At 40.8% G+C, this 14140-nt stretch overlaps 1 protein-coding gene and 1 long non-coding RNA gene across 17 annotated transcripts in view; one reads left to right on the top strand and one right to left on the bottom strand.

The window, feature by feature from the left end:
- Window positions 1-14140, top strand: part of ATP8A2 (ATPase phospholipid transporting 8A2) — a 569987-nt gene that overhangs the window by 459734 nt on the left and 96113 nt on the right. The window lies entirely within an intron of this gene.
- The window catches only part of LOC112669516 (uncharacterized), a 44568-nt gene that overhangs the window by 5102 nt on the left and 25326 nt on the right, over window positions 1-14140 (bottom strand). Inside the window, exon 3 of one of the 2 annotated variants that reach the window (XR_004816534.2) lies at window positions 8460-8677. This is a non-coding gene — a long non-coding RNA (uncharacterized LOC112669516). Of the gene's footprint in view, window positions 1-8250; window positions 8678-14140 lie in introns of those variants that run through there. The other variant, XR_003142317.3, reaches the window with a different exon arrangement.

The following is a 14140-nucleotide window of genomic DNA, read 5'->3' as shown; positions in this document are numbered from 1 at the left end:
ATTTTCCACCTTCTCTTGCCCCTAATTTAATCTCTACTCTTTCTTTCAGCAGATGACTTCCTTAGGCACTTAACATTTTTATTTTATTCATTATTTATTATTCATTCATTCATTCATTCATTCAGTTTTTTTTTTAAGTAGGCTCCACACCCAGCATGGAGCCCAATGCAGGCTTGAACCCATGACCCTGAGATTGAGACTCAAGCTGAAATCAAGAGTAAGACACTTAACCAATTGAGCCACCCAAGTACCCCACTTTAAAAAGTTTTCTAAAGGAAGAGTGCCTAAGTCTGTACTCCTTTCTAAACAGATAAGATTTTCTCTTCTCCAGATTTGCTTTCTTCCTGTTCTCTGATTCTGTTGTCCATCACTTCTTGGTAGGCCTTGATTCTGTTTTAATGCCCACTCACCTTCTCTCGTATCTCTGTCTCTCTCATGTCTGTCTCTCTCTCTCCTTTTGTCTTTTAATATTTTGGTCTCTTCTACCATTTAAACAATAAGAACAGTTAAGAAAAAAAAAAAAAAAACGGCCTGCCTGATCCTCTCGCTGAGCTTGGCCTGTTTCTTCCCTTTGCCACTTCACCCTCATCAGCTGGTGAGCTTCTGCTTGCTGCCTCTACTTCCTCATGACCCTGAATGTGGAGGTCACCAGCTGCCATCGCAACCCAGACTCCACACCCATCCCCATCCTGATTCTCCCCTGTCCACTGGCACACAGCCTCAGCCTCTTGCCTTCTGCTTCCCCAGAGGGCACCTGGGAGGCCCTGGTTCCCCTTCCCACCTCTTCCATCACTGTTCCCTCTGCCAGCCCTCCCAGCCCTGCCAGGCTGCTGGACGACGAATGACAGAACTGGCAAGAAAGCCTGCAGCCACCTAAGCATTCAACACACTCCTGTGTCTTGTTCCCAAATCTTGCTCCTCTCCTCCCTTTGTTCCTTGTTGCCCCACCTCAGGAAAACCTGTCTCTTATAAAATAACAGTTACCCCAGCTTTCTGTCTGTACTTTCCAATTGCGTGCCTGATGTGCCTAACTCTCAGCTTTGCATGTCTACACCTTTTCTTCTCTATCCCTCACCCCCTTCCAGATAACATCCTTCCTAATGTCTCTGCTTCTGTCCTTCCTCTCCTGACTCCTGTCACTGTCCCAAGCCTCTGATCATGTCGCTGGCCCCCTCCCCTCTTTGCCCTTCACAGTTGATCGGTCTCTGCACCTCGTTGACTTTCCTTCCCTCCCTGCACTGTAACCTTCAGATCCTTTAGTGCTGCCATCTTCCTGCTTTCAATCTCTCCTTTGCTGGTGCGCACAACGACAGCCATGCCTTTTCTAAGATCCCATTGTCACTCAGTTGCAGAGACTCCCTTATTTTTCTTCTAGTAACTCTACCCAGTTTTAGGCTCTCTACAGCCTGTCCCACTTTAGGGACTCCCCCAGAACCCTGCTGCCCCAGCAGTGGGGTCTCCTTCCTGGCCTTTCTTCTCTGCCTTCCTATGAATGCTTTTGTTCTTCTGGTATAAAATGCTCTCCCTCCTTCTCCCCTCCTTTCTTCTGGTTCATGTTCCTTTGTGAGTACTTTCTCCACAGGTTTTTGCTTTTCTGGTGCTATTTCTACTTCATTATTGAGATGACGAGATGAGAGTCTTAGGACAGGCTCTCTTCTGCAACTTGACAGTCCTGTACACTTTCCTGACCTGGCCTCAGACCTTCGTCTGTTTCTCCCACAGGGTCCTTAATAAATATGTTTTGTTGATGAGCAATCTAAATAGGGCAGGAAACATCCAAGGGACTGGTATTGTTGCATTTCCAACAAATGATAACTTTAAAAGGAGGTAAATTACAATCAGTCTGCCAGTTTGATAACCATTTACTAACAATCATTTGGAATCCTGGCCGTCTCCATGGGTTTCTCCATGACAGAGGTCTTAGATTTCTATCTCTTGCTTTTTTTTTTTTTGTTTAAGATTTTATTTATTTATTCATGAGAGACACAGAGAGAGAGGTAGAGATGTAGTCAGAAGGAGAAGCAGGCTCCATGCAGGGAGCCCAACGTGGGACTTGGTCCCGAGACTCCAGGATCACACCCTGAGCCAAAGGCAGACTGAGCCACCCAGGTGTCCCTATCTCTTGCTTTTTCTTTTGTTTAAGGACTTATTGACTCAGCCAATCAAGCAATCATTTCATGAATCCCTGGGATGGGGACGTGTTGATCTCTAACGACCCTTTCAGCTGCACAGTAGTGATGACATTTTCTTACCACAAAGACATTACTTGATTAGCAGGCCTCTCAGAGATTTTTTTTTTTCCAATTTTCTTTTTGCCATTATAGTCTTTCTTTATCCACCCTTCATGACTTTTTTTAATCCTTACTTTATGTCCAATCCAAGGATAGATAGATCTGTGCTTTCAGCCATCATATATCGTACTATACTCCTAGATAACCACCGTAGAATATAGAGCCAGTGTAGATTTTGTCTGAGTTCTGTGATAGTCCAAAGCATGATATGATAGAGCCAGCTCTTCAAGTAGAAGTAGGATCTCACCTGTTCTTTCCAGGAGTTAAACTATCCTATTGCATTGCTTTTTTAAGTCTAAGCCTTTGACTTTATTTCTATATCCCTGGCAGATTTTTTTTTCAGATAAGATTTTGTGATAACAGATCAGCTCTATGGTCTAGTATCTCCCCTAACAGACTCTCATAATTAAAGTAATTTATATAAATATCGTGATTTGAGATCAACCTTTGAAATCTCATTGAGAAATAACCCCTCAATGCCTAACGGCTGCCTACTGAAATACACCATATTTGTTCCTGTGTCTGTTGCAGCAGATCTTCTAATGTCATGGTTCTGATGATTTCTGAAAGTCAGCCACTGCTGTGCACTGGCAATGTGTGCAACTCTGTTCTGAGCACGTTGGGCTGTGGTAACAGTGACTTAGGTATGTTGAGCATAGTTTCACTCATCACGTTGTCTTGTCCAGACCTGCGCATGGGTACTTTCATCTCTACAACTTCTTTTCTCATGAGGAAGTAATGAAGCAGTGATCTGCCTCCCTATGCAGAATAGACAAGGGTGTCCCTGAGGCCTCAAGTCCCCCGTAGGTGTCTTGTAACAGCATTCCACAACAGCTGTTCTGTTTTAAGGCTGAGCACACTCAACAAATTCCAGACACCCCATGGCTGCTGCAGTTGCTTAATGGTTAGCTTCGGGCTTCACTTGGTTCAGGCCTCAAGGGAACTGAGTCAAAGCTGACATGACTTACTGTTCAGGCAACAATTTCCAAAGAGAGAAAACATTTCAAATGCCAACTGACTGCTGCTTTCTTCTGAAGAAACGGACTTTAGAGGAACAGCTCTTCCAGGCAGTCACAATCTTAGTTCCATTTACTTGAACAGCATTTTAGTTTCCTGGCCCTTTCATAGTGGGGACATTTGGCTCAATGATTTTGATTTTGTGTGTGTGTGATGGTTAACTTTTAAATAACAAGCAATAAAGTAGAAAATATTATTTGGATGATAAAAGGAGCAAACAGTGTTAAGGAGTGTTTTAAAAACTAAATATCTTATTCAGGGCTTGCCTTGAACTTGAAGATATTTCTTTACCAGTAATATCCATAGATTAAATCTTTATTTAAATCTGATACATTTTAGCTGAGTATGAAAGCTTTGCAAATGTACATTAGAGCTGTTGACTTATTTATCTTCTCATTTATTTAGTTTATGTAAAAGAAAACTCTAAATACATGTTGATGTTATGATAGTAATAATTATTCCAGGTAAGTAGTTTCACAAGTTTAATGATGTGAGTTCCCAGAATAATGTAGCTAATAAAAAATATAATTATGACTATCCATGTCATATTTTAGTTTATATTCTAATCATTTCCATTTGTAAGTATACAATTCATTGACATTAGGTATATTCATCATGTTGTACAACCATCACCACTGTCCATCTCCAGAATTTTCTCACCATCCCAATCAGAAAATCTGTACATATTAAATAATAATTCTTTATTCCACCTTGTCCCCAGATCCTATTATACTTTGTGTCTCTCAGAATTTGCCTAGACTAGGCACCTCATATATAAAGTAGAATTTTACAATACTGGTCCTTTGTGTCTTACTGATGATTTCACTTAACATGTCCATCCATGTTGTAGGACGTGTCAGAATTCCTTTCCTTTTTAAGACTGAATAACATTACTCTACTGAATGGTTTGTAAAAGAGGAAACAAGTTTTCCTTGATCTTCTTAGGGTCCCTGGCTAGGTCTGAAAATTAAACTGATTAACAGGATAGAAGCATACAAATTCATTTATGTAAGTTTCATGTCACATGGGAGCAATCATAAGGCCATAAAGACCCAAAGAAATGGTTCAACCTGAGTGTTTCTCTGCTAGGTTTGGGGAAGAGTGAAAGATTAGAAAGATATGATAGGGCCCAGAGTATGAGCCAAGTGTAGTAAACTGGGGGGTGTTTAACAAGGCTGTGTGTTTGAAATCTTTGCAGCGTGTCCATGTTCCTTTACTCTGGACCTAGGGAGGACACTTCTCACATGAGAGTCCTATGACCTGCTTCAGGGGAGAAGGGTAGAAGGAGGTCAGAAAGAACCTCTCTTCTACCATTTTCTCAATCTCCTTCAGCTTAAAATATTTACTATGCCTAGATGCCGTATTTTCCAGCCAGCATTTCTTGAACCCCATGACTGTATGCCACATTTTGTTTATTAACTCATCTGTAGATGAACATTGGTGTTGTTTCCACTTTGGGGCCATGGTGAATAATACTGCCATGAACACTGGTGTGCAAGTTTCTGTTTTAGTGTCAATTTATTTTGAAATGTGCTTTACTCTTTCCCTTATGATAGGAAATACTAAAGATTTCTAAAGTGGTCCAGTATTAGCCTTTTTGTTCTTTTCAAATGAAATCATCATTCAGTGGGCCTAAGCTTCCTATCTGAGGGTTTAGGTTGACTAGTTAAGAGAACTGTGTCTTCGGGCCTCATTGTAAACACCATCTCAACATGATCACAGGACCATTCTCGGCACCCAGGAATGAGTAAGTAAATACGAAGAGCAGACTAATTATCCCCCTTAGATAACACTGGGAGATTTGTGAAGGAGGTGTTTATGTCAATGTGGTGTCTTGCTTGTGGATAAAAGATTCCCCTGTTTTCTGGGAAGTTTGCCTCCCAGGCACTGTCAATCCTGAATCGTCCCGGGGCCTGGGCCCCTTGAATCACTGTGTCCAGGCTGTGATGCTGTAGACCATGTGGCCGCCAAAACGCATGCCCTGGGCTTCTGAGGTTCTGTGCAGAAATTCAGTCTTCTTGAGGCCCGACTATCACATTCCCAGCCACACGTGTGAGCCAAGCCTGAGTTAAGTGGAAAGCTAGTAGAAGGAGTTGGCAGCCTCAGATTTCTCTCCCTCTTAATTCCTGTGTTTGAAAAACATGGAATAAAACATGTTGTCTGGCCTTAGCTTGTGATTAGGTCTGTACTGGGGCCTGATGAATGTGTTTTTGGTGTTGTCTTCCAGTCAGGGAAACATACTGTTTTGCTCCCAAGGCTGAATGAAGGTGGGGGTCTTTACTCAATATCATCGAATATTAATACAGTAATAACAACTGAGCTTATAATAAAGAATTGTGACCTTTCAAATTATCTGGACTGTCTGCTGTATGTCACATTTTACCTTTCTAGAGAAGTGCTAATTCATGTTAAGTCCGCCTGAGAGATTTGTTTAATGAGCAGATTAAACGGATGATTATCCCTCTCTTCATTTTTTTTTTTTTTTTAAAGGAAGGGCTTCTTGTGATGCCCCTCCGCTATTTGGCACAGGAACACAGAGGGGTCTTTTTAAAATTACCCCTGCAGGGTCACTGGGACCCAAGCTGTTTGCTTCATTAAACCCTGGTGGCTTCCTTGGAGCCAGTCCCTTCCAAACAGCCCTGACACAATTGTATCTAAATTAGCATCTGACTGACCCTCCCCCCCAACTCTCCTTTTTTTTAAGCTCCAGCTGACAGGGATTGGCAAAAGATGTTAATTGGTTGGGCCTGGCTCTGAACAATAGACTTGCCAAGATGACAAAAGGACTAATGTTTCTTTCAATATGCACCCAGATTCACATTAAGTACCTCTTTTAATTACCAGGAATTATTGTAATGCCTGGTCAATGGAATAATTGACCCTCAACAGCTAGTGCTTATTCTGTAATAAATAATGGCACAGGCCTCGTCAGAGTAGCAGGTACTAGGGTGATTTGTAGGGACTGAAAAGGGATTTTCTCAGCCAGCGTTCTGTGATGTACCAAGACAGCCCAGTGGGAGTCTGAGACGGGACTAATTTGGGCTTACCCAGGAGGAAATGTGCTGAGAGCCATTAGAATCTATCCTCAGAAACAGAAAGGAACACATAAAGGAATGAGTTAGGAATTTGAAAGAAACTAGTTAGTAGCTTGGCAGTTTAGGACTCATGTGGTCAGTGAGAAGATCTGGGGCAAAAGGCCCCCCCACCTGGCCCAGGTAGAAACGTTCCAAAGCTTCTACACATGAAGGTTCATTTCCAGCCCATACTTCAGTCCTCCCCTCCCCCTCTTTAGAAAAAGGGACATTTGACTTCAAATGTTGGGTCAAATGAGTCCCAAAACTCGGTGTCACCTCCTTCTCTCTTATCATAAATCATAAGCTATCTTACAGGTAATTTTGTATGGTACTGAGGTTGTTAGAGAAGTGTTTTCTTTTTTTAAAAAATTAACTGTTGGGATGGGATGGGATGGGATGGAATGGCAAGGTATATACTACCTCGTAAAATCTACTTTGCAGTTTATGTCCAAATTTTAATCAAGGTTATATTTTAAACTAGCAGCCCTTTATCCCCATCATAAATGCCCACCGGACACTACCTTGTGCTTGGTATTTCACATGGAGCTTCTGTGTAGTGATTGTAACAGCTCAATCTAAGCATGAGTGTTTGTGAGACCCCTGAAAGGCTATAGCTGGGTCCTTTCACCTGTGAGGTCAGTCAGAACCAGGTCCTCATCTTACCTGAGTTACAGTCAACCAATGTGACCTTTAAAGAAGTTCCTATGGGATCCCTGGGTGGCTCAGTGGTTTAGCACCTGCCTTTGGCCCAGGGCTTGATCCCGGAGTCCTGGGATCTATTCTCACATTGGGCTCCCTGCATGGAGCCTGCTTCTCCCTCTGCATGTGTCTCTGCCTCTCTCTCTCTCTCTCTCTCTCTCTCTCTCTGTGTCTTATGGATAAATAAATAAAGTCTTTTTAAAAATTTTTTAAAAATAAAAAAAATAAAGAAGTTCCTAAAACTTAAGTTTCAGCCTTAAAAAGGAAGTAAAATGCCTACCTCATAAATGAGCTCATCTATTATTTTATTCAATATGGCATCAGGTAAGTAGTAGCACACCCTGCGCCATCTGTTATAATTATTGTCCCAGGATTGCAACGCCAGGAAGTGATGGAGATACAGACTGTATGACTGTACTGCTGCTATTTGACTCTTTAAGCCTAAGCTTTTCCAGGATGCTCCATTGTTTGTTAAGCCATCCCTAAAGTTTCAGAGAAAATTTGACAATACTTCAAAAATGGTGAAAAATAAAATAGTAATGCTTACTTTCATCTTTAAAAACAGGAGAAGAGGGCAGCCCAGGTGGCTCAGCAGTTTAGTGCCTCCTTCAGCCCAGGGCCTGGTCCTGGAGACCCGGAATAGAGTCCCACGTCAGGCTCCCTGCATGGAGCCTGCTTCTCCCTCTGCCTGTGTCTCTGCCTCTCTCTCTCTCTCTCTCTCTCTCTCTCTCTCTCATAAATAAATAAATAATCTTTTAAAATAAATAAGTAAAAACAGAAGAAGAGAAAAAATGTCAAATATAATTAAAAATTCAAAAGTACATTCTCATCTTGGTCAGGAAATTATTTTCCTTTCATAAAACTGGAAATTCATTTATTTCTAACAAGTTTCTTTCTTTCTTTTTTTTTTAAGATTTTATTTATTCATGAGAGACATAGAAAGAGACAGAGACAGAGGCAGAGGGAGAAGCAGGCTCCCTGCAGGGAGCCTGATGTGGGACTCAATCCCAGGACTCCAGGATCCATGACCTGAGCCAAAGGCAGATGCTCAACCACTGAGCCACCCAAATGCTCCATCTCTAGCAAGTTTCTATCAGGGAAAGGAAAACATTGAAGCAGAGTATTAATTGCTGGTTCTCAAGGTAGCTGTATGTTTCCCATGAAGAAAAGGTACAATTTTTGAAGAGATTGCATAGGCATATGCTAATGCCTGAACATGATAGAAAGGATCTTTTAATTTCAAATGCCTCAATTAGAGGTTGATATTTGTATTCATTTGGATGTTTGATCTTCAGGTTAATAGGTTCAGTCTTTAAGAATTAAGTTTTCTTAGGTTCTGTGGATAAATATAAAAAATGACTAACAACAACAAAAGCACCTGAATTTCTTGAAGTGACTTGAGTTGGGGAGATGATGTAGAGTACCAAGTCTTTCTGAGATTCTCTATGAGAAACCTTGGTTTTTCTCATGGAGAGCAGACTCTTGGGTGGAAAACATTCTGACTGTTCAGCAAAATCCAAAGTTCTGGTCCAGCTTTATTCAGCAGTTCTGAGTCCTTGGGCAGTTTAGCCAGTCACCCAGGCTCTGTTTCCTCAACTGTAAAATGAAGGGATAGAACAAGATGACCTCCTAAAACTCAAGTTGATGTATAAAGTAAATATCACAGCACCAGACCAAAAGACATTCCAGTCATCATCTCACTTGACATTTATGCTAGTATATATTCATGGTCACCTTCTACTTCTTAAAACTCTTTTCTCTTGACACCCAAGTTATGTCTCTTGCCTAACTTCCTATCCATGTCTTTCCACCTCATTTGCTGGTTCTTCTTTTCCTTTCTGGCCATTATGTGTGGTGTTTTAGTTCAGTTGCATCCTTCATGGGCTTCTTATCACTTCCTGTGACCATTTCTTCAATTGCTGTGCTCCAACCAAATATAAATATTTACATTGCAAATGTAAATCCCCAACCCTTACCTCTTCATGGGTACCAGGCTTACATTTTTAAGGACTTCTCACACTTGCCCTCTATGTGTTCATATGGTCACCTAAGATTCAACATACTCAAAAATCAAACTCATGGCTTACAACCTCTGTGCTTAACACATCATTATTCATCTCTGTGTTTAAACATGGAACATGGGATTTTTCATATACTCTTGCTACTCCCTGACCTACACATCCATCTTTTCCCAATCCCATGCTTCTCTTCACCAACATGTCTTGCAAATCCACCTCTCTTCACATTCTCAACTACTATCATGATGATTGTCCCCCTCATCACCTTCTGTTCAACTCTAGCAGTTACTCAGGATGATCCCCATGTCATAACCTCCTTTACTCCATGCTTTACCCTGGAATGCAAACTTGTCACTGCTTAGAAACTTGTTAATAAGGGTCACAGTTATCTACAGGTTGATCTAAGACTCCTTGGAAGGATTTCCAGGAGCCTCACAGTGGAGCCCTTCTGTACCCTGTTTACTACCTCTTTTTCTCACTATACCCTGTGTAGAAACATGCTATGCATTTCCAAGCTTTGGATTATGCTATTTTCCCTATGGAGTGCCTGTCTTCCTCTTCCCTCAATTGCTAAGGTTTGGCTCACCTTTCAAGGTCCAAACCCTTATCATTAGTGTTTTACCATGACAGGAATTTCTACCTGGGTGGAGTTTTCCAGACTTCCCAGCAAAATTCAGCTTTTTCTCTATGCCAACCCATAGCTCGTAAGTGTTTTTGCTGGAAGAATGTCTGTTATGCGTTGTTATCATTAAGAGGTTGTGTATCAGGGTCTAACCAGGAATACAGAAGCCAGGCTAATTATTTAAAATAGCATATTTTAATTCAAAGAATTGATTGTGGAAGTAATATAGGGTCTGAGAGAGAACCCAGAGGTGAACCACAATAGAAAGTCCCTACCACCGTAGGCTGGAAGACCAAAGGGAAGAGGCCATTAGTATCAGCTTAGGAGCTGGGTCACTCTGCAGAGGGGGATTCCTGATGGGTCTGTCCAGCTGGAGCCATATTCCCAGTGGAAGCATGGCCACTTCTGGAGACCTTCAGGCAGAGAAGAGAAACCCTGACTTATCTATCCCTTCTTCCCACTCTCCGATCTCTTGCCAGAAGCTCCCATTGCAGAACCCAGTTGGAGCTACCAGAACTTGCAGCCTGCAGGGGTCAGGCCTGTGAAAGACAGCAAAGCAAGGCTGTGCAGAGGGGTTTAAGTACAGGAGAGACCAAACACAGGCACAGGTTGTATTTTGTCTCCTTAACATATATAAAGTTGCTTAAAAACAGATTTCAGTTGACTTGCTTTTGTAACCCTAGTGCCTAGCACGAAGAAAGGTTTAATAAATATTTAGTGAATCAAAGTGAACTCTACAGTTTCCTTCCAAGACTAAAATTATGCTTTCACTACCAGTGTATTACCTCCATTTATCATAATGTTGAAACAAAAACATGAAATATTTCCATGAAATTTTTCTTTATAAAATCATAGGTTTTGTGTAATTATTTACTTAAACCCAGGCTTTAGTTCAATCTCAACTCTGTTCCTTTATTAACATTAAGCCCATGCTATTTATCAGCTCTGGGTTGGTTCTGAAAACTTTTCCACCAACTGTGAGTCAGATTAAAATACAGGAAGGGAAATGGAGACATTGATTTAATAAATGCTAACAATGTGAGAGAAAAAGAAAAAAATGTTGTTGTGGGCAATTTTCACATAACTCATCCTAAATATGCCTTTGAACAGGCTCCTACACTGGTCTATGGCCAGGCTCCCCTGTACCCCTCAGGATAGAGCTTCAAAAGGAGTGTAGCATCCTCACGGAGGGAGGTGGAAGGCTGGCTGGCCAGTCCCAGCGTCCCTTTTTAAGTTGTCTTGCTTTCCCTCAGAGAGTCATTCCAAAGAAGAAAGGCCATCACCACAGCACCTGTGGCTGTGGCATTCAGACGCATGTGCCTTCAGAGGTCACACTCCTGCTTAAGAAGCAGCTTCCAGTGTTACTCTTCTGGTGACTCCTGCCTGCTACAAAATCCTATTGATTGGATGGGCTGGACATAGGGTTAGAACTTCAAATGTGTTGCAGGATCGAATATTCGAGGCATATGGCCAAGCAGGGTCAGAGGACATCTTAGTGAACATCCCAAGCCCTTTGTTTCCACAGGAGGAAATGGAAGCTCAGGAGAGGTGAGGGTTACTCACAGCCCATAACTTGATGCAGCATACCAGGCCTGGAAGAGAGCTCATGCCATACCTTGCCCATGGTTGTTTTTCTTTTGCCACACAAGCTTCAGAAGTTGTGTGAAACCCTCACCTTGAACAGAATGTTGCAGTGTTGTCACTGTCCATGTTAGTGAATTAATTTGCTTTTCTCCTTTGTATGTGTCTCCCCTTATTTCTAATCGAGTTGTTTTCTGTCCCTTTTATTAGCTTATTTTAGTTTTGGACTCTGAGACCATATATTGAACACTTGCTGGGCTCCAATGTTCTGTGTCTGTGTTTCCTGTTTTGTTTGTTTTGTTTTGTTTTGTTTTGTTTTTCCCAGCACCATGTCCTTCCCTTTCAGTCCAGTTGCTCTCATCCCCAATTCCTTAAATCCCACACTCCCTCTGACTCCTTACTGCACGAACAGGCTACTAAGCTCAGAAGGGTTGCATCTAGCCACCCTGCCTGGTAGCAACCTCTACATGTAGGTGGAATTTGTGTGTCTTTGAGATTGTCATCCAATTCAACTCTTGGCCAAGAGCAGTGGTCTCCTCTGTCCCAGGAGCAGTATGGGTGGAATTCACCAAAGCTGAGCCCAAATGTTTAACATGACGACATTATAATATCCTTATTTTCTTCCTTCCAGTTTCTTCCCCTCCTTTCCTTTCTTCCCCATGTAAAGATTTCTAAACCTGCCGAGAAACAACTTTAATTCTACAGGTTACATTAGTAGATGTCTAATTCAAGCCAAATACTATACTAGTTGTTTTACATTGATTGTATCTGTTCCTTACAGTAACCCTGAAGTGCCAGTTTTAATTTCTGGACTTTATGAAGAAATTGAGAGAGTGATTAAGTAATTTACCCAGTATCACAGAGATGTTAGATGCACAGCTCTGGTTCAGTCCCAGATCTGACTGACTTCAGACCTGCTCATGACCACACTATGTTATCACTATACAGTGTTATGATACATATGATTAACTGGTAACTATACCAATCAGAATTCATATAAATCACCATAATTTCAGGAACAATCCCTAATTAATGTTGACATCAATTATTTGCTAGAAAATTCTATCTTGGCAAAGCTTAAAAACAGCATGGCTTCTACTGTGCTGGCAAGTATTTAAAGAAACCTGTATTCCGCCCCACACCCCACCCCATAAGTATAAAAATAATTTCTTCATAATGGAGTGTATTTTTGTAAAATGTTAGTTGATATTTCATAACAATGGACTGTAACAGAATAAGATAACTTATTTAATTCTAAAATCTCTTAAATATCACAGGATACATTTTTAATCTTTGAGTATTAGAGGCCCCCCAAAAATTGTGGACCATGAAGAAAGAAGATGAGAGAAAATAAGAAAAGGCGGATGTTTAAAGAGAATAATTATCTGTAGAAGGACATATGTTTTTAGATTCAGTGAATTCATCTTTTATGAAGTGGAAATCCTGGCCAAACCACATAAATGAAGTTGAACTGACTGCCAGATAAGGAGCGTTTTAGAAATGAAAAGTCACTGGTAGAGCCTGAAGGATAGGTTTCCCAATACATTCCGATAAAAACAAAATACTTCAAGATGCTAGAGGTACATGAGTGATAGATAAGAGGTTTTCTTGGGAAGAACATCAATCACTAAAATAGGAGGGAGAGAAATTTGTAACAGGAAATGAAGAAGCCAAAATGTTATATTTGTTGATTGGACTATGTATCCTTCCAGCTATGTGATGTTCCAATTACAAAGTTACTTTGTGGGTGACTACATTGTTGCACAAAGAGCAAGATCCACTGGAGAAAAAGACCAAGGTTGTGTAGACCCTTCAACAGAGTGAAAACTCTGTCTGTGGCATCAAAGGGAAACCTAAAAAGAACCTCCTCTCATATCAGAAGGAAACGTTTACATGATAAAATATTACAATGGCGTATTTTAAAGATTTGTTCTAATTTGTGGAAGTTTGAGTCCTCAACTCCCCTAAAATTGATGAATCAGTACCGAGAAGATTTGGGCACAGTGAAAGCAAGGATAGCATGAATTCCTATATCACGATTGGCACTTGTTTCCTATTAATTCCAGCAGCCTGTCGCTGGACATTTCATTTCACTTTGGATCCCACTTGTAACCTGATGTTAGGGGCTACTGTATTTGTTACTGAGATGATTTTAAATTAACTTCTCCTGTTATCATCTTAAAAGAATTATTTAAGAAAGCAAATTGCTATCTAGGGTTTGGCACTAGAAAGGAAGTTAAGCAGCAGGAAGAAGAGATTTAAAATACTATTCCTTTTAGGCAGGGATATTAATACATATGAATCCTGAAAGTCAGTATGGGTACCTGTGTTGATTGAGACTTTATTGAATTGGAGGACAGAGCTGGTTAAGATCGGAAATAATGATTTTGCTTTTTAAAACTGGACTAAGTGCTGCCTGGAAAGTAAATGAAATTCACATTTAAAGAAATGTATATTTTTCCAGATAATGAAGCCATTCGTGTTTTAAAGTATTCTCTTCCAAAACTATACATTGTCCTTTTTACTGGAAATGTTCAGGTGAGCTCATAGTCAGGACTTAGATGTAGGGACAAAAAACAACACACAAAAAGATCTTGGCTAAGGCATTCAGCATTATGGCAAATGACTCATTCTCCTTTTTTTGATTCCTTGTATTTGATCCTTGAGCTAAGGGGTAGACAAAAAGAGCTTGTGAATACTTTTCAAGAGTAAACTATAGGATCTGAGACTATAGGCACATCATGACATCTAGCTCTTGCTAAATACTCTGAAAGTAATATTTGATGAACGCTGTACATACACACACCCTTTAGTAAAGGACAGGAAAGCTAGAGCTGG

Source organism: Canis lupus, chromosome 25 (assembly GCF_003254725.2).
Source record: "Canis lupus dingo isolate Sandy chromosome 25, ASM325472v2, whole genome shotgun sequence".
NCBI classification, from domain to species: Eukaryota; Metazoa; Chordata; class Mammalia; order Carnivora; family Canidae; genus Canis; species Canis lupus.
Note: the sequence above shows the minus strand (reverse complement) of the source record. Positions and strands in the feature narration are given on the sequence as shown.